The following is a 5,678-nucleotide window of genomic DNA, read 5'->3' as shown; positions in this document are numbered from 1 at the left end:
ACATACCGAAAGGGCCAGATTCCACAGGAAAGGTGCTCACCTGGCCAAACAAGGTCCTCCAGAAGGCTGTAAGTCCCCAGTAGCGTCCAGGTGGTGACAGCCTTCACTGGCAGGCAGAAGTGCCAGCTTGTTGTGCCCTACCAAATGGAGAGTGAGACCTCTGTGCACACCTAACCTCTTTGAGCTGGGACAAACCCGAAAAGGGAAAAGGGAAAAGGGGTCAATGATAAATGTGGCACTCTGAAACTTGCAAGCCCTCTCAAGCCAAACATTTTGAGAGACAGGGCGTTGTCTTTACAGTGATGGGCCCAGAAATGAGGAAGAGTTCCCACCTTCACACCTCTAAAACCTAATTTTGGGATGAGAGAGCACACATCTAAGCAGAGCCTTTTTACCTGCTTCCTTGAGCCTCCTGCCTCCCCCCCACCAGGAACTCATCACACTGCTCAGAGCTCCCTTCTGCCCTGCAACCCAGCTCTGTGCTGCCCCAGCCTGGCTTCCCAGGACTTGTGGGGATGCCAGGCTGTGGGGAGCTACAAGCTTGGCATGGGTAGAGCTACTGGGGGGGGGCCTGGGAAGAACAGCCCTTCCCCAGGGCCTTCAGCTGCTTCAATTCTGGGGCTTCAGCTCATGACCTGATGTGCATCTGTCCCCTCCAGCAGTGAACAGTGCCTAGGACATCTGAGTACTCTTGGCTTCATGTTGCTCCTGGGAAGTTTTCATGTCTTTGTGTATGTTTAACTAGCTCTGGGGGCTCCCCAGGCCAAGCAACTCCCATGTGAAAGCTCTCTACTGTGGGAGAACAGAAAAGTAAGAGGGTTGCTTTCCAACCTGCCAGATGCGGCTTTTCAAAGACACCAAACATGATAAATGTGAGGTATAGGGCCTCAGGAATAGCTTTGGAGGATGGTGAGCAAGCCAGATAAAGCCAGAGCTGACCCATTTGTGCTAATATGGCATGCAGGAGCTGAGTGGCACCAGAGTTTCAGCTGCATTTGATGTACTTCACCCCAGGAGCCATCCGGCAGGCTCCAGAGTGGCCTGGGTGTGCACCAGCACACTCCCAGAACAGATAATTAGTGGATTAGGACTCAAATGTGAAATCAAAAGTCCAACAATGTGACAGTGAACATGCATCTCTTGATCTCTGTGCCTCCCTGTCATGTGTGATTGACTTTTGCAAGAAAATTAAGACATCAACAGATAGATTGATTGCACAGCTTTTGTTTTATTATGAAACCAGCCTAAAAACAAAGACAGACATGCTGAAACAAGGTCTAACAAGCACTGTTTCTGAAGAAAATACTGTTTTTACCTCATCCGCTTCCCTTAAGGTATCTGTAATGAACTCACAACTCAGTACATCTGGAAAGCAAGACAGTCTCAAGGTGGGCCTCCTGGAAAGAGGAACACACAGTTAGGGTTATCTTGTGAAAAAAAATCATCACAAATCCCTGTGGCCAAGAATGCAGTTTTCCAAGGTTTCATCCTCCTTCTGTAGTTGTGTGAATTGTCCTTTACTTCCTACTTCAATTGCCATGTCAAAGGAAGCATGGAAAAGTGAGGATACACTGGAAATGTTTGACTTTATGGCCTTAAACTTCTTTCAGACTTTCTATTTTTCTGTAGAGTTAAACTTTATGGTTGCTTGAAACCAGCTGAAATGTCTCTACCAAACCCAGGAAGTGGAGAATTCCAGTCCAAGTTCAGCAAATTCATAATTGTGCAAATTCATAAGCATACAAAATCTGGGTTTTGTAAATGGTGAAAGGTGTTCAGCATCTGTAACCGTAGACACTACTTCAAATCCCAAACAAATTTTTCTTTTATTATATCTAAGGTTGCTATGTACTAATCAGAAGAAGACTCTCAAAATATCTTGAAAATAAATGCAAAGATAATAGCCTACAGAAACCACAATTACCTCAGCAATATTTAATTATACCCAGTTAACATGATTTACAGAAACATTTGTTAATCCCTAAACCCAAATGTTCCAAATTCTTCCTCTTCCATTTCCTAACTATGTCTTGAGATGGTCCCGCTGGAAGTCTTTGCCCAGCTTTCTATGAGAAGTTAAGAATGAAAGGGAAACCTTTGCACTGAATTTGGCTCCCCTCTAGCATGGGCTGTGTTTCATCCTAGTACTGTTAATCCCCAGCATATACATGAGCCAGACACTTGAGAAAGCAGGAGAACACAGGGTAGAGCCGGCTGTCTGGCATGTGCTCAGAGGTCCTGCATTACTCAGCAAGCTCTCTGGGTGCCTCTGCCATTATCCCCAACCAGGAACTCCTAACACCATGCTATGGATCCTTTATGCCCAGTCTATAAATATCTTCTGCATTCAATCATCTCTAGCACCCAGGGGTCCTGGGCAGCCTTCATATATTGAGGGCTGTGTACATTTCTGTTCCTTGGCCCAGCCTGTGCATGCACTCCTCCTTCCTCTATGTCCAGGGAAGACAAGGTTCCCACAGTGCCATGCCAGGTGTGTCCTGTTGCTTCCCTGCCCGGGAGCTGTCCTTGTCCCACAAGAGATGCAGTGGGTATTCTGGCTTTCTTGTTTTTGCTTGCAAGATGTCTTGGGAGAAAAAGCGGAGTGGAGGTGCTGGTAAAGGCTCCAGCCAACCAGTTCTTTGACAGAGCCCTTTGACAGAGCTTATCATGGTGATAGCTATTGCTGCTGACTCTATGCACCAATACCCAGGGGTTCCCTGTGTCTCCCATTTTCTCTTCTTTCATTTTCTGATTTGTCTCCTACTCGACCCAATTATGCCCACTCATATATTCCTTTAAACTTGGTAAAGGGTCAAATATGACCTTAAAAAGAAAGTGCTAAATTGAGACAAAGGTCCAGCTAGTTCAGGGTCTAGCAGTAGATGCCTTCTAATTTTTAAGACTCCAAGTCTATTTATTCTAATTTTTCCTCCTATAGCAACCATTCCCTACTCCTAATCACTTTTCTACTTTCTCTGTATCTCTTCTAGGTTTACTCCATCCAAAATGAAGTGGCCACTATCATGTCTCATACACCATGCAGTAGACCAATCATGTGCAGATGTTTTTTGCTGTGTTCTCAAATACTTTCCTAATTAATCTTGAAGGAGGGCTATTATGCCTGAAAGCTTGTCATCTTTTTCCAACTATATCATCTGGTCTGACAGAAAATATTATTGTCCTCCGTGGACCTTGCCTCTCTTATACACTTAGATCATCATGGCTAAAAAACCATGAATACCAATTATTCCTAACATTGTCTTTTTGAGCAGCATGGAGCAGTGAGTAGATGCATTCAGAGAACAAGTCAAGTAATGCTAGATCTCTTTACGAGTGCTAATTAGTAGCTAACCTTCTCTTGTGGATTTTCACCACATGCATTATATTTCACTTGCAGAGACTGCTGTTTACCTGCCAGTCACTTAAGAGATTTGTAAGGCTTTCTTTTGCATTAGTTCATGGTCAGCTTTACATTTTACTATACTGAATAATTTAGAATCATCTTAATCAGATGATTTAGTCATCTATTTGTCTTGTTTGGGATGATTCTTTATGAACATGCTGAACATTGAAAAAAATGCAGATACCTGCTCTCCACTGTAGCTGAACATTTACTCCTTTTCTTTGTTTCCTATCTTCTAACCAGTTGGTAACACAGAAGAGGACCATCCCTGTTATTTCAGAATTATGTAAGGGCATTCTGCAACAGACGTTATGGGTAGTGTCTTGAAAATCCAAGTGAACAAAGTATTAATTCCTTTGTTGACTCCTCCAGAGGACTCAGATATTTGAGACATTACTTCTCTTTATAAATGTGATGTTGACTCTTCCTCAACAGAGAATATTAATTCTTGTGTCTGTTCATCCCTTTATTGCAGTGTCTAATGGATTTGCCCATTACAGTAGTAAGACTTATTGGTCTGCAGTTCCCCAAACCACTCCAGGAGTCCTCTTTAAAAATCAGTGTCACATTTATCGTGCTCCATATTCTTATGCACTTAGAGAAGTTTAAGCAACAGTCTGCACACTCTGATTCATCATTTCAATTCTTTAGAAAGTTCTGAGTAGCTCTTACTTGGTCCTGATGCTTCATCAGTGGTAATTTTATCAGTCTGTCTCCAAGACCTCATCAACAGAGACTTCCATTTGAGACAATTCCGTAGATTTGGCCTCCATTAGACAAAAGTTCTGCTATGAGAACATCTCTGATTCCTGCCATGGTGGTTGCCAACATCAGGAATGAAAGTAACATTTCTACCATGACTTTGACTTCTTCCTGTGCCCCTTCTATTGTTCAGTCAAGTTGTGGCCCCATCAATTCTCTGGATTTTTTTTATTGTTTTTTGTTTGTTTGTTTGTTTGTATGTTTGTTTTTTGCTACTGATGTATTTATTATGTGATTTTATGCCCTTAGCAAGTTGCTCTTGAAAAATGCTTCTTTGACCTGTCTTATTCTGGCTTTATGTTTCACTTGCCAAAGTTCCTGGTTTCTTCCTTTTCTTCATTCAGACAGGACTCCTAGACTTCTGAAAGATGCCTGTTTACTTTTAACTGTTGTGTTCAGCCTACCACTTAACTTCACTGGCATTCTTCTCTTAAAAAGGTTTCCAGTAGGTCATATATATTTATCTGAACCTTTAATGTGAGGTCTTCAAGCAATTCACCCTGTCTGAATTCCCCTTTTTTAGTTGCTCATTCTAATTTTGCTTCAGCCAGCTGCTCCATTTCTATGTAGTTTTCCCTTTTAAATGACTTAGTACTATGGTGGGGATTTGGGGTCATTTCTACTCCTAGGAGGGTCTGACAGTAAGTACATGATTAGCAATAAGTGATTTTTCTAGTTACCTCTTGAACCTGTGTATTCCTTAGGATTAAATCAAACTTTATTTTTCTGCCTCACTTTACCAGCAAGCTGACATGTGTAATAGCCCAGTCTTTGGTCTCTCTGTCATGCTCTGATTTATCCTCTCTTCACAGAAGGGATCCAAGCCCCCCACCATCCCTGTGTTTTCTGTGTTGGTACCTCTCTGAACTGATCATGTACTCTGTGGGACATGTCAGAGTCTTGGTCAGGTGGCTGATGTTATAGATAGCCCCAACATCTGGTTCCTCCTTTCTAAGCAGGAAATACCAGCTCAGAAGGGTGATGAGGTATTTATTGATCTAATTAATGTATCTACCCTATTGGAGAGCCTTCTGGTGCACCACTCTCATGAGGAAGAATTTTTTCTTTACACACAAGTGGAGTTCCCTTTTTTGCAATTTGTGCTCATTGCCTCTTTTGCTATGCACCCCCGAGAAGAGCCTGGCTCCCTCTGCTCTGTAAACCCTTTAGCTAGCAGAAGACTGAAATTAGACCCCCTTGTTTGCTTCCCTTTCTCCAGGAAGAACAAATCCTGCTCTCTCAGCCTTTTCTCTGTGCTGGGTGCTCCACACTCCGTCCTCGACCCTCTTTGCTGAACGTCCCAGTTTGCTGGCCTCTCCCTTGCCCCGAAGATCCCCCAAATGGATGCTCCAGACACAGCTTCGCGAAGGCTGAGCGGAGGGCAATAACCATCTCCGTCTCTGAGCTGGCCGCGCTCCCACCAGCGCAGCCCGGGTTGCCCATGGCCGGGACCCCCGGCGGGCCCCGCGGGGCGGTGAGCCGAGACCCGGTCCCTGGGTGCGGCACCCGGTGG

The sequence above is a fragment of the Apteryx rowi genome, unplaced genomic scaffold (genome assembly GCF_003343035.1).
Source record: "Apteryx rowi isolate R43461 unplaced genomic scaffold, aptRow1 scaffold_16, whole genome shotgun sequence".
NCBI classification, from domain to species: domain Eukaryota; kingdom Metazoa; phylum Chordata; class Aves; order Apterygiformes; family Apterygidae; genus Apteryx; species Apteryx rowi.
The sequence above is the reverse complement of the archived record's forward strand: the minus strand, read 5'-3'. Positions refer to the sequence as shown.